The 27,899-nt window shown below is 40.4% G+C and overlaps 1 long non-coding RNA gene across 2 annotated transcripts; it reads right to left on the reverse strand.

Moving 5' to 3' along the window:
- Positions 1 to 4,403: 4,403 nt before the first annotated feature.
- LOC117796377 lies at positions 4,404 to 27,450 on the reverse strand. Of its 2 annotated transcripts, XR_004620836.1 has the most exons (5): positions 23,408 to 27,450; positions 21,071 to 21,244; positions 20,305 to 20,376; positions 13,724 to 15,318; positions 4,404 to 4,683 (listed from the first exon to the last, which is right to left on the reverse strand). It is a non-coding gene; the product is annotated as an uncharacterized LOC117796377 (long non-coding RNA). The 2 variants fall into 2 exon arrangements; XR_004620835.1 differs by having other exon boundaries at positions 21,071 to 27,450.
- Between the last annotated feature and the right edge of the window lie 449 nt (positions 27,451 to 27,899).

Raw genomic sequence — 27,899 nt, forward strand, 5'->3', positions numbered from 1 at the left:
AGGACCTAGTTGTTGGTTGTAGCCTCAACTTCAAAAGAAGGGAAAATTCTATAAAAAAAAAAAAATAGCAAGACAAATTTGAAACTGGATGCTTAGAGATTAAACCAGGATGGGGGAGATAAGAAGGAGAGAGAGTGGGGCAGAGTGGGGCAATTTAACTGGGGGGAGGCTGTTGGCTGTGTGATGTGGCCTCTCCCTATGATGTGCCTCCCCCTTCCCCAAATATCTTCCGTAAAGTCTACTCAACTGAGGAAATGTTTGGTGGTGTCTTCATTTACTAGGGCTGCCATAACAAAACACCACAAACCAAGTGGCTAAGAAATAGAAATTTATCGACACAGTTCTGGAGGTTAGATGTCTGAGGTCTAGGCGTCAGCAGAGTTCGGTCCTTCTGAGGGTCCTTCTGAGGGTCCTTTCTTTCCATGCCTCTTTGCTAGCTTCTGGTGGTTTGCTGGTAATCTTTGGTGTTTCTTGGCATATAGAAGCATCACCCTGATCTCTGGCTTCATCTTCGCAAGTGTTCTCTCTGTATCGGTATTTATGTTCAAATTTCCTCTTTTTATAAGGACACCTGTAAGTTAGGGGCCCACCCCATCCCTGTATGACCTCATCTTAATTTAATTGCATTTGCAACAACTCTATCTCCAAATAAGATCATATTCTGAGGTATCAGGGGTTAGAATTTCAACATACGCATTTTTGCAGTGCACAATTCAATCCATAACTGGTATGGGTTGGCTTTCCCATGGAGACTTCTGAAGGGTTTGACATCTATGTCCGGGTTGACATGGAAGTAAGTAGAAACCACGAGATGTGGACAAAAGGACTGCGAGAAGAAATTCTGAAAGAGCCTAGTGCTTTCTCAATTTGAAGAATTGAGGTTAGAAGTGAGCCTGCCCATGTTTCAAGGACTAACAGAAGCCAGTGAAATCTGGACAGCAGTGCCTTGAAATGAAGTGATTTCATGGGCTACTATCAATTGCCTCCGCACTATAACCTTCTGAACTTATAGCACCAGCTCTACCCTCCCCACCCTCCAGAAAGATCTTCTCCACCCTTAAATCTCCACGTCTATTAGGAGGGAGCATTTCTTCCACTTCTTTTACATCTTCAGCATCTCTAGCACACAGGGAAACATCCAACTAGGGTTTGATTGCTGGAAGATTTCTGCGGGGGGGGGGGGTTATACTGCTTGTGAACACACACCATTTTTCTTGGTGTCTGACTTCACGAGAAGCTTATAGTACAAAAAACAGAGAGGTGTATAGTATAGGAATTTTCTGCTCCCATGGCCTAAGCTACAAATCCAGTCCTGTCACTTATCAGCTGTGTGACTTCAGGCAATTTACTCAATCTGTCTGTGCTTTAGTTCCCTTGTCTATAAAATGGGAATAATAACAGATCTCATTCAATGGGCTGTTGTGAGAACCAAATGAGTGCTGACACAGTCAGCTCTTACAAAGGGCAGCTATTATAATGTCGCAATAGCAACTGTCTGTCATCCTAACAAAATGCAATACAAGTAGAATGATGGTAAGATATGGTCAAAATAAGTATAATATTATCCTTAGGCTGTTGTGCATATTTCAAATAGAGCTTGCCTAAGCCCAGTACCCACAATTATCAGCCAAAACAACTCCATAATCAAAAATTAAAATTCACGGCTTGAGCTGTGAGGATAATAATTTAATTATATGTTTAGTCCATTAACATCATCAAATAGAAATCTGATGACTTAAGAATATAAATGCTAGGCCAGGATGCAATTTCAGAGGAACCGTTATCTTTTTGTCATTTTAAAAATGTCTTGGGGAATAAATGAATGGCACCTCATAGACCATAGCTGTTACGAAAAAACTGTAATGCTAGGTGAAGCTTCTGCCGGGCAATAAAAACCAAAGATCTGATTTATTCACTAGGTCTGACTCTTAAAAAAAAAAAAAAAATCCTCTATGGGGCACCTAGGTGGCTCAGTCAGTTAAGCATCCAAATTTGGTTTCGGCCCATGTCCTGATCTCAGCGTCATGAGATCAAGCCCTGCAATGGGCTCCATACTCATTGTGGAGTCTGCTTGAGATTCTCTCTCTCTCCTTCTCTCCTTTTACCTCTCCCCACACTCACACGCACTCCCTCATTCTTTCTTTCTCAAATAAATAAATCTTTTTTAAAAAAACCTTCCAAATGGTGGGGTTCCTATTAGAGCAAACCTGTCCAAGACCTCAGCTTTAAAAATACCATCATTCAGAAAACAGCAGTTTTCCCATTTGCAAAATGAGAAAATAAAGATATGTATTTCCAGGCATCATTGGAGAATCAAAATGTGATAAATTAAATAAAAGGAATTTTAAAACCATAAAATGTACATAAGGTAGCTGTTGTTATACTTATAAAGGGAGTAATAACTTCTCAATAATTACTAGATACTATTATGTGAAAGTAAAATAAATTGAGTATAATGTTTAGAACAAGTAACATTTGTATATTACTTACTATTTGACAGAGCATTTTTTTATTATTAAACATTGGTTTATGTACTTGTGTCTTATTATAGAGAAACTAAAGATAAATTTGGGTCTGTTAGTGAACATATTTTATGCTTCATTAAGATTGTGCTACAAAAAAAACACATTTCTAAAAATTTTTAGATTTATTCATAAATTTGCAGATTTAAAAAATGCTGATATGACAGACTGTTCACAATTGCTTACTACTTAGTTTTTACTAGAAATTAAGGTTTCTAAGCATCAAGAATTCTGATAAAGATAATTAAAACTTCTGGAAATCCTAAGGGAAATAACTCTGTATGCAAGACAACTAAGAGATGTATTTTGGTAAGAAAGGTATGAGAAATGGGAATACAACTTTGTGGAGGGAAAAGAAAGTAATTTTGTCCCACAGTGAGACTGGTTGTTTTTGTTTGTTTGTTTCAAGTTTTTATTTAAATTCCAGTTATTTAACATATAGTGTATTATTAGTTTCAGGAGTGGAATTTAGTGATTCATCACTTACATATAACACTCAGTGCTCACCACATCAAAAGCCTTCCTTAATCCCCATCACACATTTAGCCCATCCCCCACCCCACCAACCCTACAGCAACCCTCAGTTTGTTCTCTATAGTCAAGTTCTCTATGTTTTATGGTTTGCTTCTCTCTTCTTTTTTTCCCTATTTTGTTTCTTAAATTCTACATATGAGTGAAATCATATGGTATTTGTCTTTCTCTATTTCACTTAGCATAATACACTCTAGTTCCTTCCACATCATTGCAAATGGCAAGATTTCATTCTTGTTGATGGTTGAGTAATATTCCAACACACACACACACATGCATGCACACACATAAATAACACAACTTCTTTATCCAGTCATCAGTCATCTGGACTCTTTCCATAATTTGGCTATTGTTGATAATGCTATATAAACATCGGGGTGCATGTGCCCTTTCAAATCAGTATTTTTATATCCTTTGGGTAAATACCTAGTAGTGCAATTGCTGGATCATAGGGTAGTTCTATTTTCAATTTTTTGAGGATTCTCCATACTGTTTTCCAGAGTGGCTGCACCAGTTTGCATTCCCACCAACAGTGCAAGAGGGTTCCCCTTTCTCTGCATCCTCATCAACACCTGTTATTTCTTGTGCTGCTAGTTTTAGCCATTCTGACAGGTGTGAGGTGACAGCTCATTGGAGTGTTGATTTGCGTTTCCCTGATGATGAGTGATGGTGAGCATCTTCTCATGTGTCTGTTGTCCATCTGGATGTCTTCTGTGGAGAAACATCTATTCATGTCCTCGGCCCATTTCTTAACTAGATTATTTGGTTTTTGGGTATTGAGTTTGATAAGTTCTTTATAGATTTTACATACTAACTCTTTATCAGATATGTCATTTGCAAATATCTTTGACAGAGCATTTTGGTAATTACTGCATTTGTCCATTCTCACGACAACCTTTGAAGGAAGACAGGCAGCTATAGTTATACCTGATTACCAAGGAAAAAACCAAAGCTCAAGATAGCATACCTACATGGCAAAACCAGGACTCAAATGTTCATTTTCTTCTGTGATTTCAGATCTTGCCTCTGTTTTATGCTTCCTTTGGAACAGGAAAATGCATGTATGTTACCTTCAGCTTCACTCTCTAAGCAGTGTCTCCTGCCATCCTTGAGCACATCTTTCTGTTATCAGTAAAATGAAACACAATACGAGCTCCCCGTTTTGTGAGAAGCAGCTGAAAAATATGGAAGAGTTAGTAAAGCCCATGCCACCTCCATAAATTCTCACCTATTATCTTCTAGGGAGAACCCAAACTAAAGCGATTCATCTAAATGAAAGCTTCATGTTCAGAAAGCCATCATACCCATTTAACTATGCTACATAACAAAGCACCTCAAAACTAATTGGCTTTAATAAGCATTTATTATTGCTCAGAAGTTTATGGATGGGCATAAACGGGGCATAAACTGGCAGTTCTTCTGGTTTCAGCTGAACTCACTCATGCATCTGTGGTCAGCAATGGACTGGGTAAGCAACTCTGTTACTCTTGATCGGGCTTTCACACATATCTGTGTGAGGGCTTCTGTAGACTGGTCCAGATTGGCCTCAGCTGGGACAGCTGATCACTCCTTGTGGTCCTTCATCCTCCAGGAGTCTTTCCCAGGCTTGTCTAATGCTAGTAGCAGTAGTCTAAGAGAGAAAACAAAAATGGAAAAGAGCTCTTGTGACCAGGACTTAGAACTGGCATTTTATTCCTTCCACTGCATTCTATTATTCAAAACAAGTGCCAAGCCAGCCCAAAATCAAGAAGGGGAGGAATGAAATCTCAACTTTTGATATGATAAACTGGAAAGTCACATAGCAAAGGGAATGGATAGGAGAGAGTTGGAAAATGGGGCCATCTTTGCCAACATCCTATTGTAATCATTAATATGTTATATCACTGAGAAGGAAGGACTAGCATATTAACACACATATTAGACATTTGCATTGATTAGTTGGTTGTCACCTTGAAGCATGGAAAACTCTCAGTTAATCAGGCAAAAGATTTGATAATAAAATATGATAATTTACTCATCTTTGTATTCCCAACACTTAGCATCGCATCAGGCAAATTGTACGCAACCCACAAAAATAATTAATAATGATAAAAGAAATGATAGTGGAAAATTACTCTATTAGAAATCAGAATTCAACTGAATCACAATTCAGCTATGCCAAATTGCCTGTGCAACTTCGGAAAGGAGTAATTCAGCCTCCCTAAGATTTCTAGAGACAGACTGAACATTCTCTAAATTTTCCCTTCCTTCTTTTCTTTTTCTTTTTTTCTTTTTTTCTTTCTTTCTTTCTTTCTTTCTTTCTTTCTTTCTTTCTTTCTTTCTTTCTTCTTTCATCTTCAAATATTAAGGCTGTAGGAACCCTAGAAATAATGTAGGTCCAACCCACTCATTATATAGATGGGGAAACTGGAGCTAAGAAAACAAATCACTTGGTTTAAAAACCAGATGGTTAATGTCAGAGATGAGAACTCAGAGCTCATGACTGTCGGGCCAGCCCCCCATGTCTTAACTCTAGCACATTGCTACTTAGAGTATATTCTGTGGGCCAGTAGCATCCACATCCCATAGGAGCTTGGTAGAAATGCAGAATTTCAGGGGCGCCTGGGTAGCTCAGTCGTTAAGCACCTGCCTTCGGCTCAGGGTGTGATCCCGGTGTTCTAGGATCGAGCCCCTCATCAGGCTCCTCTGCTGGGAGCCTGCTTCTTCCTCTCCCACTCCCTCTGCTTGTGTTCCCTCTCTCGCTGGCTGTCTCTCTCTGTCAAATAAATAAATAAAATCTTAAAAAAAAAAAAGAAGAAATGCAGAATTTCGGATTCCTATCCCAGGTCTACTGAATTAGAATCAGGATTTTAACAAGATCTCCAAATAATTCGTATACATATTAAAGTTGGAGAAGCTCTGGTCTTCTTAATAAATGCTTAACAGCAGAAAAAACTTTTAAAAAACTTTAGTTAAGAGAATATCCCTTTGGATATATTAAAACCGAAACCAAGTTTTCTATACATCTTGCACTAATTCATTTAAGAAATACCTCCTTAATACTTACTCTGTTCATGGTGTTATAGAAACATCAGGAACAGGTCTTGCCCCCCAAAGCTCACACTCCAAAAGGAAATCAAAGTCCCTTCCTCTTTTCCCATGTTCTTCTTTCTTTCTCTGTGCCCTCTCTTTGCTCTTTACCTTCCCAACATCTTCCCATTTCTCATTTTTATGATTCCATGATTGAAATCTAATTTTGGAAGTTGTTGGTTTAAGAGCAAAGTATTTTATTCATCTGAAATTCCAATTTCAGAATAGTGATTTAAGTTGTTGGAAAAATTTTATTTGTCTCCCTTCCAAGTAGCTTATATTATAATATCAGCATGATTCTAAAACTGTGTCTAAAGGAGACTAAAGAGCTCTGGATACTTTAGGAGGAACTTCTATAAGAATAAAATACAAATTAGTCATATGCTTCGTTTTTGCTTTTGTTTTATTTCCTAACACAGGATTTTCTCTAGGAAGAGAAAAGGTTGAGATGCTGAGCTACTGGAATAAAAATAAAATAAGATTGTATTTTTCCCTCAAATATTTAGAGCCAGCACATCTACACCTGTAATAAAACATTTATTTTTTTTTATTGAGAAACAAAGGAATACTTTTCAATATCAACAGATTAATTTCATTCAAGAACTTAATATGAACCAGAGACAATTTAACAGAAATTCAGCAAATTAACTATTTTCTGATGAGATATGTAGAATGGAGTCTTTACATTAAACCAACGGATCACAAGTTATGGTTATGCAATGATACTCAATTTGTTCAAGGCTGAGATACCTGGCATTTTAAGTTCCAGTGATTGAAAGTATTATACCTTTCTCTCTCTCTCTCTCTTTGTATACTCCCTCATAGTCCTGAAAAGCTCTGAGCTCGTTTCATTCTTCTTTCCCTGCCTTGTCTTCTCCCTCTTCAAAGATATTCCGTGATGATTCTGCTTTTCAAAATCAAGACTGCTTGAACTTTAGCTGAGAGTAATGAAATTCCCATCTTTCACACAATGGCAACTACATCCTCTTTCTGCTCTTTTGGTGCAGTCAGAATAGCAACTGCCCAGCATGGACAATAGGACTACTTTCCAGTTCTAAGGGATTGGCTGTTGCTGAACAGCAGTGCATGGAAATAATCTTTGGCAATCCCATGGGTGACATTTCTCATTCCTTATCACCCATGCTGCACACAGCCGGAACTTGATAAGACACCCAGAAAGAAGATAATGGCTGCTATCAAGCTGTCTAGGTAGAAATAATAATAATAATCTGTTTATAGAAAAGCAGCTGTCCTATTGTTTTGGATTTCATGAAATACCAGAGTCAGATCCTCTCTCCCATGCCAGCCCCATCCCCGTTCCTGATGCCAATCCAATCACTTTGGGGCTTTAATGATGGGCATTTTTTTTTCATGATCTTTTGAATAGACAAGGATGCGTGTAATATCCCATAATCATATTCAGTTACAGAATGTATTTAAAGATGAGACAGACGCATTTTATAGGAAGATTTGGAGGCTGAGAGGACTTGGTAATGAATATAGGAAAGCCCAGTATCTCTTTTTAAAATACACACAAAACTCAGAATTATTGCAAATGAACATTCCAGTGATCATTCCATCCTGAAGTCTTAACTTCCCAAATTTCAAAAATAAGTCTCAGTTTCTCAAAGTGAAACCCCAGAGTTGTGATGTTGTGGTTACCAACAATGTCGGTTGCACCTATGTTGACTGTCTTTCATCTGTTCCAAACAGAACAGCCCAAGGTTCAGAAACATCCTGGCTATTATGTTATTGTTCTCCTTAGTTTTGAGCAGGATTGCTCCCCTTGCTGGGACTGAATAGGTGATGACTTTATTCCCAAATGTTCAGATAGGATTTTCCCCTTACCACAGTCATCCTCATGTTGGGTTCTCTTTCTTTCTTTATCTGGATGCCCCCTTCCTTTCTTTATCTCTCCTTCATCTCTGGTGAAAGAATTAGGCATCCATGCTCTTCAGGGTGAAACAATACAACTAAAGAGAACCAAGTAGGGGCGCCTGGGTGGTTCAGTAGGTTAAGCATTTGCCTTCGGCTCAGGTCATGACCCAGGGTCCTGGAATCAAGCCCCGCATTGGGCTCCCTCCTCAGCAGTGAGCCTTCTTCTCCCTCTCCCTCTGCTGCTCCCTCACTCATGTGCACGCGCGCATGCGCACATTCTCTCTCTTTCTCTCAAATAAATAAATGAAATCTTAAAAAAAAAGTAAAGTGAAAGAAAAAAATGAAGTACAAGCACACATAGACACACACAGTACACAATACATGCTGTTACCCTCCCACTATAAATTGCATTGCTCTCTGCTTCTCGTAGCTCTCAAAATGGGATTCAGTCTGTCTACCTACAGGATAGATACAGAGAGGAAAAAAACTGATCCTAAAAGAGTTTTCAGGAATTCTTTCTAGCAGCTTTACTCTAGATGGTAGCCTCAAGGAACCAAGGAACCTGCAGTTTGCCTCCGTGAGTCCCAACCTTGACCCTGTCCTTGGGACAGCCAGCTGCAGACCCAGGTGGGGCGGGCAGCAAGAGCAGTGTGTTTCTCACCCACAACCAGCAGGTCTGCAAAGGGAAAAACAGAGGTAACCGAGTCTATGTCCACTGGTCAGAATGAGTCATGGCAGAATCCATGAAACAAGGTGATATGGCCTTGAACTTGCACTTCCTCCTCACGACAGGCCTTTTTTAGTGCAAGTCATTATAAATCGCCTGTTCTCACACCAAGAGTAACTGCAAAATTCTGGAAGTGTCTGGGTTCAGACTTAGCATTTCCCCCATAAGACACCAAAGGGGTTAACGTCTGGCCAGTAATCAAAGTCTGGCAGCTCCTACCCCACGCATAATGGGCATTGTTGTTCCTGAGAGTTTGTCTGTTTTTTCTGGCATGCCTTACTGTTTGGAACTGATTCTAAAACAGAAAAGGAAAGAGTCAGTCTGCTTTTTTTTAAGTGCACATGCAACAAAACATAAGGCTGGTCATAGAACTGTTGTTTTGCTAAATTTCCAGGAAAGTTGTTGGCTTACCATTCAGAGAAGATGAATTACCAACTTAAAATACACTTAAGGAATTCATTTATATATGTACATAAGACATACACAATATCCTGAGGTGGCCGCCTTCTCTCAGATATGAAGCAACACATTACAACTGTATTAGCTGATAAGCGAACTGTGGCTAGCCCATCCATCTGCATATAAAATCGATTTGCATGACGTTATTAATGTGCTCACCATCAACCTTCCCAGGTCACTTGCCATCTCAGGACCTGTTCATCACTCCCACCTGATGAGCCCCCAGATTTTCTCATCTGAAACCACACCAAGTATATCTTACTAAATTACTAATACAGCAAACTTCCATTACAAAACACCAGATTTTTTTCCAGTGGGAAGGACCAGAGGTTTTTTGTTTTTTCCATCTGTCCTAAACCAATACTTTTGTATAAACCAAAATCATACACCTGAATGTCAAGAGCATATCCAAATTTTATAAACATTTCTAGACCCTGAAGTCTTGTTTTCTGTACTTACTGTGTCATGGGCCGGGAACAGTTCATGGATCACACCAGCCCGTGGACCACACTTCGATGGACCATTGGCTGCCTTACTACTGATACACTATATTCTAGATCAAGGTACACAAACTTTTTCTGCAAAAGGACAGAGGGTAAAATTTTAGGCATTGCAGGAAATAGTCTCCTATGACTATTTAATTCTGTTGTAATGAGAGAGCAGCCATGGACAATAAGAGAATGAGTGCACATGGCCATGTCCCAGGAAAATTGTGTTTACAAAAACAGGCAGTGGGCTAGATTTGGGTCACAAGCTACAGTCTGTCAGTCCCAGGATGAGGAGTAAGATGATAAAGATGATGATGATGATGATGGAGATAGCTAACATTTACTCACCAGCTATTATGTGTCAAGCCCTTTCTATCCTCCACTGTTCCATAGATAATGTAACATTGTTTTAATTTTATAGACAATGAAAATATGACATCAAGAAATTATTTCTGTTTGTTCTGAAAATAGATAGATGGTCCAGGATCCAAACCACAGTCCCTAGGCTCATATTATACCATATATATAAAATGAATGGGGCCTCCTTTTCACTATGAAGGGAAAACTTATAACATTAGTGTCATCCTGGTCATATTTTTCCTTTCTCATCTCCCTACCCATCATCCACCTGAGCCGCACCAAGGTCCTGACGTTTGATCGTGCTGTGGAATCCATAGGAACCAGGACCAGGCATGAATAGCCTATAACAAACACATTCATCTCACCATTTACCTATTCGACAAATTTGAGTTGAGTGCTTACTTTGTGCCAGATGCTATTCTAAGAAAGGGGGCTATAACAGTGAGCAAAATACACAAGTTCCTGCCCTTAGAAAGCTTATGTCTAGTGAGGGGAGGTAGACAATAAGCAAGGAAATCTATATTGTGTTGGAGGGCAGCAGGGTAGGGGAGTCAGGCTGGAAGAAAAATAAAGCAGTGTATAAGGGTACCGGGTAGCAAGGACCTATGTCTTCCTTATCCCACCCTTGTATCTTTTCTTTGCCAACTAAGATATGTAAACTCCAAACAGAACTATACTCTCAAATATAACTAATAGGTGTAAACATATTTATAGGACATTGGGATCCTATTTTTACCAGTTTTCTTCCCCATCATCACATGGGAAAGGACACGTGTGAAAACTAGTCCACTCATTCATGCTGTAAAGGTTGATTGAGTACCTACTTTGTGCCAGGCACTGGTTTTCGAACAGAGAAACCAACAGTGAGCAAAATAGACAAAGACGCTTGCTGTCTTGGCTTCCATGATGGCCAGGGGAGTCGGAGTAAACCAAAAGAAGTAATAAAGACAAGCTAGAAGGTGATAAGTACAACAGAAGCGGGGGAGGGAGGGCACAGCAAGATAAGGAGACCCGGAGTGTGTAGAGGAAGGGGCCAGGTGGTAATTTTAAATAGTCTGACAACTTTCCTTCAATAGGATAGTATGCGACCAAAATAATGCCTATTTGAAAAACAAGTCCTGGTTTAGTTCACCCATCACTACAGTTGGAGTGCCATCAGTTAAAAGCAAACACAGGATGTTTTGTGTTGAGTTCTTTATTTAAATCCATAGAAAGAACTGTTATTCTTTCAAAGTCCTTTTGGCCCTTCCCTTTCCCTTGCTTTAGAGAAAATATCAGGGGACTGGCAGCTGAAACAATGTAGGGATGGGAGAGGAGAAAGGAAGGAAAACTGAGTGCCAGCATTCACGCCAGGTGACTGTTTTAACAAGGATGTCACTGTGACCCAACCCTCCTGGGTCCTAAGACTGCCTTGCTAAGGATACCAGAAAACAGAGCTGGAAGACACTGAGAATTTTCCATTAAGTGTGGCATTCACTTTTTCAGAAAGTAATGAGATGTTAATATAGATTTGAATTTTAATCAGATCCAACTTGGGAACGGGGTGTTTTCTGCAAAATGTGAAGTACTTCTAGGCTTTTAGGAAAATGTCATCCGCATAAAGGCTAACTACTGTTTTACATATAACACTGCCATTCTTCATTGGTTTTCCAGGAAAGAGAAAATATAATAATAAAATGAAACATTGTTGCAAAAGACTCCTCACTTTCTTATGAACATTAATTTTTTCTGAGGGTTTTTTTTTTTAATAACTCTTATAAACAAGGAAGAATGCTTGTAAGCTTGAGGCAAGAATTAGGGAATTTCAGTTCATAAGTCAGGAAAAGAGACATAACTGAAATCTATTTTTCAATAATAATCGTATTAATTGAAGAGATCTCAACAAATTCTTTTAAATGTTAGTTAACCATCGTGCTAGGGATGCCAATATCAGTAATTCTGCCTAAAATCGAAAGGGACTCAAAGTCTGCTTGCCTGGCAGGCACGCAGCACACTATGCTACCGGCGGAAATAGTGCTGTTAGCTCATATGTACTGGGTTAAAAACTCCTCTATTCCCAGAAGCTCACTAAGTCTTTTACGGAATGTGCTTTAGCAAATCCCTATGACGACCACGTAAGAGAGGTATTATTCCCACAGAATGCATGAGAATTAGTCCCATAGAATGTATGAGAAGACTGGCCCAGAGTTATGATGTAACTCCGTGAAGGGCACGGGACAGTAAGGGTAGATTCTAATCCACAGCTCTGATTCTAAAATTAGCACTCTAGCTCAAACTTTTTTCTTTCATTTTCCCAACATTCTTCTTCCTCCCCCCTCCACGTAGTGTCTTCCACGGATTTCTTCCACAATCAAAAACAAATTTTGTTTTCGATAGTTGTTATGTATTCACTCATGTAGCTAATCACCAGTTAGTTTATTCTGTAAACCTCTGAATAAAGTCCTCTGGGGTGTTATGGAGCAGGCTGGGTCCTAGGAGTCACTATTACCTCCTTTGGATACATCGAGCTGTTTTCCACATGACAAGTCTATCCCATAATTCACTGGTCAAACAAGGGTTAGGAAGCCCCCCTCCCCAATCCACTTCCCACCCACCCGCCGGAGAATTCTTGTAAGGCCACGAAAAATCAAAACGACAATGTCAGAGCAAGCGTCTGGTAGAAACTAGGAGGCTTGGGACAAGAATTCCCTAAACCTCCCACACTTAAGTCTGACTTTCATAATCCATAGAGAAAACAGAGGCCAGCTCCACTGGGTATCTGTGTTTGGAGGATGACCCGTTCCTGCAAGCTTGATGTTCTCCATCTGTGCATGTACTTAGATGTCTAAACATGTGTTTATAACACAGAATCCTATTATTAAACATCCAAAGTAATAGGACAAATGCATTTGAGGGAGGGACACTTATTTACTCTAATAAAGGACTTTTCACATTAAAATATAAATTCCTATTGTATTTGTTTGGAAAGAAATTGCCTAACACTGTGAAATGCCATTTTTTTTTTTCTAACCCAAACAAGACAGAGAGACTGAGAAAGTAAACATGAGGGACTCTGGCAGAGGGGAAAGAGAACACACACAAATGGGGGAAAGGTCTGACAGGTGTTCTGATAAGCCCCTCTATAAACCAGTGGCCCAAAATATCTTAAGTGGATTTCCATTTATAATTAAATTATCCATTTAAAAAAAAAAGAAATCACACATATCACCTATAGAAAGACCCACCTAAGTACTTAACTTGAATATTTGTATCAGCGAGAAAGAACACTGGTCTCTGGGTATCAAGTTTGGTATGGACAAGAAGCACTGGGGGGGTTTTCAACTTACACGATTTGGGTACCACAGCTGGCATTTCTGATTCGGTGGATTTGGGGGATCCAGGCATCGGCATACTCCCACCCCCTCACCACACACATATACATATACATGATTCTCAAGCCCACCTGATTCTGAAAATTTGCTAGCTGATGGAAAATAATAGGCAACCCCTTCAGGTTGGGGGAAGCAAGGAAGACACTCCATAGGAGAACCTGGAGGCAAGGAATCACTCCTGATTTTTCCAAGATATTGATTGGAAAAGTGTATCCAGACTTTATAAAGGAAACCTAAAGACTACACAGCTCATTACCATAATGTATTTCATTTATAAAAAGAATTTGGTTAAAAATTAAAAGGGGCACTGGTACTCACCTCTGGAAATCTGTCGTTCACACACCTTGGCCCTATTTTTATACTGTATTATCCATTCTCCATATTTCTATTATTGCAATTTCTGACACAGAAGTTCAGGTGAAGACCAATGTGTGCTTCTAAGAAAAGCAAGAAAATGGGAAACATTATCCCTCCTCAGTGCTCATTAACCCAACGGGCTCCTAGGTGCTGTGAGTCAGCTCAGTCTGCCATAACAAAATACCACAGCTGGGGGAGCTTAGTCAACAGTAATTTATTGGTCCCGGTTCTAGAGGCTGGGAAGCCCAAGAGCAAGGAGCTGATTCATTCAGTTCTTGGTAAGAGCTCTCTTCCTGGCTTGCAGATGGCAGCCTTCTTGCTCTGTCCTTACAGGGAGGAGAGAAAGATAGAGTATGCTCTGTACATCTCCTTCTTCTGCGGACACTAATCCCATCATGAGACCTCAACCTCATGATCTCCTCTAAACTAATCACCTCCCAAAGGCTCTGCCTTCGAATACCATAACATTGGGGGTTAGGGGTTCAACGTATACCTTTTGGAGGAACAGAAATATGCACAAGGATACACTTTATATTCTTCAGAGGAGAGACCATGAGCACCAGCCTACACGTGGATATGTCAGGTCATTATTCCCCTAAAATGAGTCCTTCAGGGTAAGAATGCCAACATATTTGAAAGAATATAAATCAATCTTAATTCAAAAAAAAAAAAGATGCTGATGTAGGCTTCCACGATATGAATTATCAAGTGTTTGTAGTAACATAACAATAACAAACAATGAAATTCAAGAATCTAGCACTCAAGTTATTTGGTGATAATTGCTTGGTTAGTGACACCGACTCTTTACGGTGAAACAGTAAAGAATAAATGAAGTCATCCAACCACCTTTTCATTCTGCAAGTCTGTCCATGAATTATCCACTCTACTTCATATAGCTGTCTTTCGAAAGACACACAATCTTTCCTATTTCATGTTTTCTATTACTTCAGACACTCTGTCTTACATATTTTGCGATAATCTGTACAGGCTGGTAAACTTGAAGGATATTTCTATTTAGACAGGCCAAAGATAGGACAGTTTTCTTCTCCTCCTATATTTCCATACTTGGTGTTTTCAAAGGCTGATGAAATGGTGTCTATTTTGTCATTGTATTATCAGCTCGCTCCCCTCCAGCCATCATTGGGAAGATTTTGCGCACAGACACGCTATCAGATCTGTACTCCTGGAAATGAGGAGTTTGTGCAGTGAATAGCAGTTACATTCTAATTATATTAATTCAGACTGCAATTTCTTTGAAATATAAAGGACCTGCTGTCGGGGTGGTGTGGACAATGGAGGCTGAACATGTCAACGACATGACAAATTCCTCGAGCAGAGTGCCAGATGTATTGTTGCCCAGGATTCTTTTCTGAGAGCAAATTCAGCAAGCACTATCAGTGTCAACTCTGGAGTAAGGAATCAGTTCATTTGTTATCTTTCCAAGTTGCAGGTACATTTGCCAGAAGAGTCTGCCAACAGATGAATTGGTAATTAAAATCATTTCCGTGGTTGGAGGAGTGATTCGAAAATTGTTCTTCTTTTCTTTCTTTCTTTTCCTGTGTAGGGACAAGACTTCGGTGAATATTGATATTGATTTGCCATGGGCAATACCAGAATTGTGTGATTCACTAGCACCTCATTGCTCACTTCAGGGCCTGGACATGTTTACTGGGATTTGCCCATTAAGTTCTCTTTGAAGAATATTAAAGTTCTGCTCCTTGCTAGCACAGTATCCTCGTTTGTCTTGAAAAAGTTCTTGGCAAATGTTAGCAAAACCTAACAGGATTGCCCAGTTTACAAGTATGGTAGAATGTATTCCTTCCCCATGCCTGTTACTGTGCTAGAATAAATAATAAATAATGATGATAGTTTTAAAAATATATTAAGGTTGATAACAACTCATATATGCTCTATGTAATTATTATAAGTTATATATAATACCGATGTTAGTTCAGTACCTGCCCCTAGTAGTTACTCGGCAAATCTGTTTTGTTCTTCTCTTCTGAGACACTATTTTGCCACCCACATATTTACACATTATCATCATTATCACCAGCATCATCATCACCGTCATAACAAGGACAAAATCAAGTAGCACTTATTGAGCATTTACTAGGAACAATCGAAGCACTCTGTATGTACTCATTTATCTTATTCTTGTAGGCCTCTCTGATTTGGCCCTGGTGCACTGATGAGAAAGCTGAGGCACAAAGCCAACCCAACTAGGAGGTGTCCGAACTGGAGTTTAGACCCAAGAAGCCCAAATCTCAAGGCCTCTTGCTTAACTATTTCACAATAACATCACATGCCACTATATAAATAAATTCGCTACAATCATTTTCCCAGACTACGCAATAGCCCATTAATTACTTGGCTTATCTTTTATGCTCATTTGTTTGCTGTGTTTTTCTTTTCTTCCTCTTTTTCTCCTCCCTCCTTCCTTCTTCCTTTCCTGCTTTTACGTCTCTATAAATAGCTGCATATGTTTTTCTAGCAAAAAGCAAGGTTTTCTACCACCCTCAGAGACTCGGGGGAATCTTTATAAGAGTCAGTAAATGGAACAGAGTGTTTAAAGATAAAATTTTAAACTACTTTAAGAATTACTTTTTTTAAATCGAGGCAGTAAAATAAGGCAGATTTATAGACATCGGTGACCTAGAACTTCACCACTGAGTTATTAGCACACGCATGTGTATCCACACACACACATACACACACACGTAAACCTGCATATATAGTAGACAATAAGGCAATAATGAGTTGCTTCATGTGAGAGGACACCAAAGAGAACCAACTCATTATTCTGCAAACTGGTAGATAAAGGAAAAGAGAAAGCATTTATCCTGGGTTTCTTATATGAGCGTCGCTTCATATAACCAACTATGTAATGAGGGGGAAGTCTCTTCTTCGAGAAGTATTCTGGTTGGTAAATGAAAAAGAATTCATCCGTATATATTTGTCGAAATCCACTAAACTTTCAACACCAAGCGTGAGCCTGGATGTAAACTATGGACTTGGGGTGAGAAGGATGAGTCAGTGTGGGTTTGTCCGTCGTAACAGTGCAGTGATACCGTGCTGGGTGTTGATAGTGGAAGAGGCTCAAGGTGGAGGGGTGGGGATATTTGGGAACTCTGTCCTTTACACACAGTTTTGCCATAAATTTAAAACTGCTCTAAAAAATAATTTGTTTTTTTTAAACTGCAAAATTAGGGTATTGCAACTTTGCAATAGCTAACTAAATACTGAATCTAGGCAAAAAATCCTCAATAGTTGATAACGTTATGCACACACACATACATTCCCACTTATGGAAATTATGCCACTACTTATGACCTAGTCTTGCTAAAAATATGGAACCAGAATCTAATAAAATTTCTAGCTCTAACTGTAAATTTATAGAAAGTGCAAAATACAAGATGATAAATATATTTGAGATCACCTCAGCGAATGGAATCGAGAAAATTCAGACTGTTAGAAAATCTTCAGGAAAAACAACCCCATTTCTTTAACCAAGAAGCCCAAGAAAGAAAATAGAGAAGAAGAGGGAACCTGCAGACTTCAAGAGGCATGTGAGACTCATCAAGCAATCACAGCGTAGGGATGGTGTTTGGGTCTGGATTCAAGCAAACTTACAAAAGAATTATATTGCAAGAGAGTTGGGGATCAGCAAACATTGTGTATTGCTTGCTGTTGGGAATTCCTGTGAATGTTTTCAGGGTGTGAGTGATAAAGGTATTGAGGTTCTTTTGTTTTAAAGAATCCCTATCTCTTAGAGACACATACTGGAAGATACACAGAGGAGAGGACGTGATGTCTGGGATTTGCTTCAAGATAATGGGGTGCAGTAGATGTTGACAAAAAAGGCTGACCATGAGTGGGTGAAGTAAAATAAGCCTAGAGGTTCATTATGCCATTTGATCTTCTTGTGCCATATTTGAAATGTTTTACAGAAAAAGTGTGTATAGCTTATGAATTTGCTAAACCCACTCAAGCTTCAGCTTTCAGTTGTGAAACAGAAATAACAATATCTGTAGTACAGACAGTGTCTCCTTATAGGTGTTTCTGAAAATTCGAACAGTGTATTTAAAGAGCTTGGCACAGAGTAGATATTAGATCATTTTTAGGAACTTGGTGTGATCCATTTATTACTGAATCGATTGGTCTAATGGCGTTTCCACACCGTCCCTAGAGCAGAGGAAGGTTGAGGAGGGGGCGGGGAAAGGGACAGGAAGAGAGCTTCTGTCCTCAAGCGCCCCCCTTTGGGGTACCACAAACGTGCTGGTCAGAATTGTGTTTTTTGTTGTTTGGTTTTGGGTTTTTTTTCACTCTTGTACCAAGTTACTCTTTTTAAATGTGCCGATCCCAGAACACATGTAGTAGCCTGGGTTTGCTAAATGTTTATCCAATTCAAGGCAACTCCAGGTGCAAGGAGAGAGGGTGCGAATCTATCACATTTCTCTAAGCTGTTGACTCTGGTCCCACGCTTCTTTGCTCAGGCAGTTTTCTTTTACGAAACACCCCAAGTATCAGATTATCTTCAAAACTAAGTCACTCTACACCCACCGATTTCCCCAACTCATCCCAACTCTCCATGATCGTTGTCTTCTTGCTTTGCATCCTTGTTCTACTTATCGTCACAAATCCCTATGAGACCAAAGCTTGAAGGAAAAAAAACCACCAAAGTGAACCCCTAGCCCCGTGGTCAGAAAAGATGAGATTGCATGGAGGCATGGTCTGCTCTCAGAGACGGTAAGACCTGAGGAGGAATTCTTCTGGTTAGTTTTCCAATGGCTCAGGGGTTTTTTTTGGCTCTTGAGGTCCTGCTGGAGACTTGAGTTTGTCAAGAGCTGACTCTGGACTTTCTCCAGCTCATGGCTGCGTGTCAGTTCATCTGATTTCTAATAAAGCCAATTCTTCTTTTTCTAACTTGCTTCCAATTCTTAAATGCAGCTCCAAAGAAAACAGAAAGTAATTAAAATGTCAACACTTCCCTGAAAAGGAACATAAACTCTCTTTGGATTTTCTTCTCACTGGAAACACTGCTTTTCTCCAAGGTCCCAGACCCGTGTGGCAACCAGGAGCCACCCACCCACCGCGGAGCTGGTTGGTGGGCAAGGCACATAAATCCCCCTCCGTCCATTACCTTGTTTGCATTTCTTCTTCTCCCTTGCCATTTTCCAAATGGAGAGATCCTATAAATGAAGTACTTAAGGCTGTCTCTTATAATGGACTAATATCTACTCCATTGTAATATATCCAAATTTTATGCGATATGAAATAAGCTCCAGCAGCAATAAGCTATTTGATCTAACAGGAAGAAAGTAATGTGGAGCCTAACAGCTTATTATTCAGTGCAGTGCAATAAATTAACTGAGCACCATTTTGCATAATGGGAGCCTGATTATTCCTTTTACCTTCATTTGGATTGGTTTAGATGGATTATGAATCTCTTCAGAGTTAATCAGGTTTATGGGAAACAACTTCTTTTTTAAATGTATTACATTAAAGGATGAAATAAGAGGAAAGAAAACATGTGCCATGGCTTTGTGATTTTGTGTTTTGTAAGGTGAGTCCTTCAAAAGAGATTTCCTTACTAAGAGGAAAATTTTATGACCAGTATTCCAAGAAGGGTCTTCCTGGAGATTTGAAATTTGGGAGAAACAAATGTTCATCCCCCATCCCAACCTTTCCCACTTTCTTCCCGTATATCCCTGCCATTTCCTTGACTTGATTTTGAGAAGTACTTTTTTTTTTTTTTAAGATTTTATTTATTTATTTGACAGAGATAGAGACAGCCAGCGAGAGAGGGAACACAAGCAGGGGGAGTGGGAGAGGAAGAAGCAGGCTCATAGCAGAGGAGCCTGATGTGGGGCTCGATCCCATAACGCCGGGATCACGCCCTGAGCCGAAGGCAGACGCTTAACCGCTGTGCCACCCAGGCGCCCCGAGAAGTACTTTTAGTAAAACCCTTAATTCCTTCTTTCCAGGATCTCCCTGACCCTAGTATCTCCCCTCTGCATGCCCAATACTTAGCACTTGGATGTACATATCAGGCCGACCAGCACTGTTGGTCAGGGAGTCCAGAGGCTCCGTCTGGGGCCATGGCCCTACCTACCACCAAAGAGCTCCAGAAGGCATCAAAATGTGTCAAAACACAAGCCAGGGGTGCCTGGGTGTCTCAGTCCATTAAGCATCTGCCCTTGGCTCAGGTCATGATCTGGGGTCCTGGGATCGGAATGAGCCCTGTGTTGGGCTCCCTGCTTAATGGCGAGCCTGCTTCTCCCTCTCTCTCTGCCTCTCTCAACTCCTCCCCCTGTCCATGCTGGTGCATGCTCTCTCTCTCTCTCTTTCTCTCTCTCAAATAAAAAAAGAAAAAAACACAAACCAACAACATTGGCTGCCACAAATCATCACAACCATCATTTTTGACAACTATGCATGAATCAAGCATTTCTTTGATATTTATAGCAACTCTATAAAATAGGTATCACCTTCCAAATTAAAAAGTGGAAACTGAGTCTGATTGAGATTAAATAACTTACCAAATTTGCATAGCAAGTGAAAGCATTAAATCTGGAGGACTTCAAAATCTGTGTGATGCATTACATCATCTGCTGGAGAAAAAAAAAAAGTTCCCACAAATAGTATCTCTATGTTTCTGCATTACTGTCAAGGAAAAAAACAACTCAAAAGTAAGAGCTCTATTAGCAAGGAGACTGAAACTTCATAATCATGTAGATGGAGTTATTTTTACAATACTTAAAATAGGACACATATATGGTCCATCAATTCTGCTTTTTACAGAGACGTTTCTTTTCTGGATTATAAACTGCTTGAGGACAGGGCATTTATTTTCTACATAACAGGGCATCAGTGTAATATGGTGTTTGAGTTAAAAAAAACCCTAGGTTTTAATTTTGGCTCTACTTACTGCTGTCTAGTGAGTTCCATTTTGTTTAACTCAAAAGTAGGTAGATATACTACACAGTTATTGGAAAGTTTAAGTGAAATAAATTATATAAATACATAGCACAGGGATTGTAATCAATAAATTCTAGTTCTCTCTCTCCATATTCTCCCCACCCTTAACATCTAAACATCGGTTTTCCATGCATGGAGATATTCCATGGAATTGTCAATGGGACACAAAAGTGTTGAGAGGGAAATGTACCCCGATTGAAATCTTCCTCTTGCATTATTTTCTCTTACAATTATTCACTGACTCTTATTTACCCATCTCACCAAGATGAGATTTTTCAAAGATGATTTTAATTCTAAAATTTGGAGTGATGAAGTAAATAAAGGTACCTGGTATTCATATCTACATCTCTTTTCCTCTAATCCCTCCTTCAATGCTTCACTTCTCCACAGGTTGGGACAGTAAGTGCAGTTGATGGCATGAGAAAAGTTTGGATCATGATCAAGGACTTACGATTGTGCTCTGATATGAAACTTTCCTTTCATTGGGAAGGAGGGAGAACTCTGTAAAATAGCAAGGATGAATCTTAAATTTTTCCAAAAAATGCAAGGAGAAATGGGGGGGGAAATGATGTTGTGCATAAGAAAAAAAATTACATGATTAAACTTTGTCATATTATAAGTGATGTCAAGCTTTAAAGATACATAAGGAGGGGTTATTTTCCTTTGGAACCAGTTTCACCTTGTTGAGGTTTGAATACAATGTTTGATAACAAGAATATTATTTTAATGAATGACAATTTATTTCATCTTGGTTTATGACATCTTTTCCCCTGGAGAGCTCAGAGAATTTGATACATTTCTTTGAGTTATAATAGGAACATTTTTTGACAGAACTTAAGTTGATAAAATGACAGCTCAGAGGAGTTAAGTGAAATACACAGGATCACACAGCAAATTAGCGACAGGAATTCAATAATTTGTAATGGAGAGAGTAGGGAAACTTTACAATGAGATACCAATAGATAATAAGTAGAACAGCATGCTTGAGGACAAGAACTTTGCTGTTGAGTCTTCTTCTCCTGACCCTAAAGGAATACACAATCTAATTGGAAGTGGAGGGAGTTGGGGCGTATATAAGACAGTACCCTGCCCAGAAAGCTAGGAAGCGGTACTTAAAGTGAGACTTGCAGAACGAGTAGGACGTCCCAAGGTCAGCACTGTGAAGTCAGAGTGGGGAGGGAGGGCACTCCAGGCAAATGAGATAGCTGTGTAGCATCTCAAAACCATGCCTGGAGATGAATTATGTTGTAAAGATGAAGAGGTGCTGCAGACTGGATGTTTCTGTCTCCAGATTCATATGTTGGAACTTAATCTCCATTATGATGGTATCTGGAGGTGGGCAATTGAGGAGGTGATTAGGTCCTTAGTGCCCCAGAGAGCTCCCTCACCTCTTCCACCATGTGCGGACGCACAAGAATACAACCAGACATCTATGAACCAGGAAGAGGACCTCACCAATCATTTTAGTGCCTTGATCTTGAACTTCCCAGCCTGCAGGACTGGGGGAAGTAAAGTTCTGTTGTTTATAAGCCAGCCAGTTATTGTAGCCCAAATGGACTGATACACGATCCTGATCAGGTTTGCCTTGGGAAGATGAACACGGTGAGAGTAAAGGATGGAGACCAATAAGTCATTGATATAGTCATCAAGAGGTTGGGGGGAGGGGAGTCCATATTGTAAAACTCATTCAGCTGAGTGCAGCAATGTGGATTCTGGGTGGCTGGCCAGGATCACTGACGGGAGATGGCCCACACTCTTGCGTATCACACTCTCACCGCATTTCAATCACATTCACATCTCAGCATATTGCAGAGTGTGTTATATACCTTGGGGGTTAGTCTACGCAACAAAGCCATAGAAGCTGTGGTTAAAAGGAAAATAAAACTGAGGACAAGATCCTGAAGGATACCAGTATATAAAGGCATGAAGAGAAGAGAAACCCATGAAGGCTACTTAGAAGGAACAGTCAAAGAGCAAAAAGGGAATCTAAGAGACGGAAGTCAAGAGAAGTATGGCAGACAGGAAAAGGAAGGGCACTAAATGTTGGGGGGAAGTCAGGTAAGAAAGGGCAAAGAGAAAAACTTTATAAAAATGGAGATTATGGAGTCTTTAGTGGACGTTGAAAACCAGTTTGTGTGGAGTGAGAGTACAGAGGCCCTATTACAAGCAAGCTGGGGGAACATAGAGAGAGGCAGCATGAATGAAGCACCTTTTTAAGAAGTTCGGCTATGAAAGGAGAGGGAGAGGCTATGGTACAGTGGCATGCAGAATAAAGGAAGGGACTTTTTTCACTTTATTTCTTAAACAGTGGACAGCTTGCTTTGAAAGTGTCTAAGTAATGAAGATAACGAGTCTGGGCAAAGGATGTAATCAGGGAATGTTCTAACTAACAGAAATACAGATGCTAACAGTGAATGGTTTGGGCCAGACAGGAGGTGGTTATCAGCAAGTTAGAGAAAGAGGAATTCCATCAAAATGCAGTAAGGACAACCCTAGTTTCTGGTAATAATAGATAGCACAGCACAAGTGGAAATTTCTCCTTAAGCACCAGACATATCCAATGTCCAATCCCAGCTCTATCTCTTAGGAGCAGTGCCCTCCTGAACAATACTTCTCCTCTCTAGACTCAGTTTCCCCATCTATAATGATGACAAGTATACCCACCTCCATGAGCAAGGCAAGGGTTCCATCTCACTGCTCTCTACTGACATTGCTTATCCTCTTCCCAGCTTTATTTTTCTACTTCATATTTGTAACTTTCTGTGTCTGCCATTTATGATCTATTTCTCCTATGAAAACGCAAACTAGACAAGAGTAGGGATTTTTCCTACTTTGTTCGGTATCACATCCTCAGCAGTGCAGCGACTGGCACACAGTAGGTGCTCAATAAATAACTGTGGAATGAAGAAAGGAATGGCTGATTAGGGTGCTGCAGAGCAGGTCCTCGTCTTTGACACTATTGATATTTGGAGGCCGGTCATTGATTTGTTTGGGGAGGGAGACTGTCCCGTGTTTTGTAGGACGTTTAACAGCATCCCCGCTGCTGACCATGAGATGCCAGCAGCGCCCCACCCCCAGGTGGGACCAGCAAAAATATGTCCAAACGTTGCCACATATCCCTGAGAGGCAAAATCTCGCCGGGTCAAGAACTTCTGCTTCAGGAGAAAGAGCCAAAAATCGTAGCTTTCAGTATCATTCATTATAGTGGAGGAAGAAATTAAAAATGAAAATAACTCTTGGTCACCGAATTCTCCCACAACCTGCTTAACTTGAGGTGGAGAAAATGACTGCTGTCGAGGTGCTGTCGGCTTCACAGCACACTGACATGTTCCTTACGATTTTGCCAAGAAACATGTTTATAAGAAAACAGTTCATAAATCAAGGAGGTGCCTCTTGAGTCTCTCGTCTGTTAGCTGTGTGTGAGATATTTTCTTCCTCGTCACTTCCCTGGACAAACAACAATAACTCAAATAACCACCCCTACCCATCTAGTCTGGTAGGACACACAAACTTAGGGGCCGCCACGTTAAAGAAAATGATGTCTCCACCTCCACATTCTAATGAATAAAGGATTATAAAAAAGCAGAAGATACAGCTGCAGTTCTTCCCTTCAGGATTATCTTCTCTTCGGTTTTCTACTTTTTACCACCCCATTTCTTTGCTTTGAATAGAAATCAACTGTCTTGTATTAAAATGGCTAAAATGACCTCTCAGAAACATGAGGATTTCATAAAGTGGGAAGTGTTTCAAAAATTGCTTTTGGGAACATGAAAAGTAATGCCAAAGCAAGACCCAGAAACGACCTGGCCCCAGGTTCCCTACCAAAGCCCTGAGACAAGCAAGCAGTTGTCAGATGAACAGAGAGAGCTCGTGGTTAGGGCAATCCTACGTCTGGCTCTGCCTGGAACATCCCAGTTTATGCCTGCTGTCCCTGGACGGTAGTTACAAGCAGCCTCTTTCACTTTCAAAGCGTCCAGGATTGGACAATGAAGTATATGGTCGTTTTACCCAGAGTTAAGTAACATCTGACCGGTCCGACAAAGGAGAGGCAAAGATTGAGAACTGGCTGTCTGCTTTCCTATCTGTGTGCCCTGAGCACGCCTCAGACTTCTCTCAGCCCTCTGGCGGGCCTAGCTCCCGGGATGGTACATTCTACAGCCCCAACTCAGAGATAAACAATCTGTGAGTCAATAAATGAATCAGTTGTCCACCTAGCTTATTGATCTGAATATCATTTATCTCTCAGTTCCCAGGAAAAGTGAAATGGTAATTAGGTTATCATGTCGTAGAGTCTGGCCTGCTCAGGTTTTCCAGAAGGCATTTGGATTCAGAGAGGCCCAGTGGCAAGAGAGCTGACTCTCTGTCAGCCTGGCCTCAGATTCCCGAGCCTGCTAAACGGGCCCCGGACTACAAAATGCTGGCCAGAAGAGACCCTTGGTAAGAGCCTCCTTGCCCCATAGCCCGGTAGCCCTCAGATGAGGGTAGGGGTGCTGTTTAGGCATAGCCAACTGGCCAAGAATGTCCTGCCTTGGTACTAGTCAGATAAGCCTTTCTTTCTCAGGACCAAGAACTCAGCTTCAAAGATTATGCAAGCGTGAGGGTTTAGCAACATAGGCACATGCCCATCAGATCGGGAGTCCCAGGAGTGAGCCTTACAGCAGGCGCTGGTTCCAAAGCCAAGCTGAGGAGGAGGCGAACAAGAACCCAGTAACAGCTGAGAGACGCCCGGAGAGATCAGACAGTCTCCGCGGGTTGGGCACTGAGCCCTTCCATGACTAACAGCCCTGCTCACCCCAGCCTCCTCTCAAGATGATCCCTTCACATTCCAGAACTAACTGCTCTGTTTCCAGAATGCGTCAGAGTTCTGCTCCTCTTAATGCCTTTACATATACTCTAAGCTCGAATCCACATCTTATTTATCCCTCCAGTCTCAGCACAGATGTGATTTCCTCCAAGGAACCCTTTCTGAACCCCTAAATTGGAATTCAGGGGTCCCTCTTAAAAACATCCACTCTGTATTCCCCTTTGTGAGTGGGTTCATCCCGCTTGGTTATAATTGTCTGTTTACTTATCGGTAACCTCCGCTAATTATAATCCCTTTGATGCTAAGAACTGTCTTGTTCTTTGCTCCCCATTTCCCCTCCAACCATAGAAGATACTCAAAAAACATGTTTTGAATGAATGAATAACTAGTTTCGCTTTGGTAGCAGGGACTGTGGGGGATAATGACATGAATAATGGCCCCTGAGAATTAAATAAGTGAGCATTTACTCCAAAAATGTGTTATGGGGAGCACCGAATGCTTCCATCGTGTCATTATTTATAAATCCCCCGCCACGTACCAGACATTTTGCTTGCAACGTTATTGTGAAGATTAAATTGGATAATGCACATATTTGGTGTTTAATAAATAGTAGCTGATGTTATCATGTAACTTAAGCCTCACTACAAGCCCATGATGTAAGTAATAACTTGTGAGGGAACAGAGCCTCAGAGAGGTTAAAGTGACTTGACAGAGAATGGTAAAGTCGAGATGCTGAGTAATACCCGCCTGCCTCTAAACTCCAAGCTCTTTTCGCTATCTATCACCTCCCTGAACCAGAAGGAAGGAAGGGAGGGGAGGAAAGGGAGGAAAGGGAGGAAAGGGAGGAAGGAGGGAGGAATGGAGGGAGGGAAGGAGAAATTAAAAAGGAAGAAAGGAAGGGGCTTGAGATGCCTTTTCGTTTAACCCTATATAACCTTAATCTTTGCACGATTCTTCAAACGAGTATTACTCCATTGCTTTTCATGGAGCATCCAAGCTCCAACTGTTACAGGTATGATTGATGAAGGAAAATTACAGAAATGATCCACATCTCTGATCTAACTGAGCTATTGTTGGGACAAAACAAGCATGTGGAGACTGAAGCCCTGTCCACCTGCCAGTCTTGCCAGTGTCCTCAGTAGAAGCATCCAGCAGCTGTTGGCTCCATCCTGACTTTGGCCTTGCTCCGGCTTGCTGGAGTGAGTCACACCGCCCTTGCGGAAGATGGTGAGACAGAACGCTCGCCAAGTATCTTAGCGAATTGAAGTTATGGATCTGTATGAAGCGTCATAGAAGTTTGCATGGAGGTAGGGGACAAGACGTCGTCAATGAGCTGCTTAACCTTGGTTTGCAAACAGCCTTTCTCTACAGAAAAAATAGATAGCTTCCAAACACTCTAACACTTAATGGCTGTGGAAAATTTATCAAGCCAGATCAACACCATCTCTACTCCCCAAAGAAAGGAAACCAATAACTACGGAAATGCTTCCACATCAATGATATAATCCAGAGAACTCAGAAAGACTATATGTGAGGCTCGTGTTCTTTATGGAAGCTTCCTTGGATGAGTCTAAGATGATATATGGCATCTGATACAGAACCATCGTGGCCAGACTGCTGAAACATATTTCTTCTTTCAGAGAATAGGTACTAGGTGCCAGGCATTACATGAAATTCTAGGATTAAATTGTGAACAAACGTTTAGTCATGATCTCTGCCCTCATGGACTGTATAGTCTAGTGTGAAAACAGATCATCAAATAATCACAGAAAGTATGAGTATAGGGGCGCCTGGTGGCTCAGTTGGTTAGGTGTCTGTCCTCAGCTCAGGTCATGATCTCTGGGTCCTGGGATCAAGCCTCACATCGGGCTCCCTTCTTCCTCTTCCTCTGCCACTCCTCCTGCTTGTGCTCTTTCTCTCTCTCTCAAATAAATAAATAAAATCTTAAAAAAAAAAGAAAGAAAAAGAAAATACAGGTAAGTATAAATGCTAACATTCCTATCAGAGAAAATAAATTTTTTTTATTATATAATGAGCACATTTTAGGAAAGAGATCTAATTGAAATGTCTATAATACACACAAAGTTGCCAATAAGTTCCAAAATATAAAGCCTGCTAGGTTGATGAAGAAAACAAAAGTATTTCTAAACGTAGACAGTGTCGTCTAAGGCTGGCAACTTTCTCATGCAGTTCTGTCCAAGAAAGTGGTGCAGCAAATCATTCGGACACTTACGGCTACTAAGTATTTGTATTTGCTTTGTGAGGATCAGTCAAGTAAGACTACACTACTCATTTTATTTCAGAGAATTAAACTTTCACTTTGGGGTTTGAAATTAAATTGTATTCTCCCTT

The sequence above is a fragment of the Ailuropoda melanoleuca genome, chromosome 15 (assembly GCF_002007445.2).
Source record: "Ailuropoda melanoleuca isolate Jingjing chromosome 15, ASM200744v2, whole genome shotgun sequence".
NCBI classification, from domain to species: domain Eukaryota; kingdom Metazoa; phylum Chordata; class Mammalia; order Carnivora; family Ursidae; genus Ailuropoda; species Ailuropoda melanoleuca.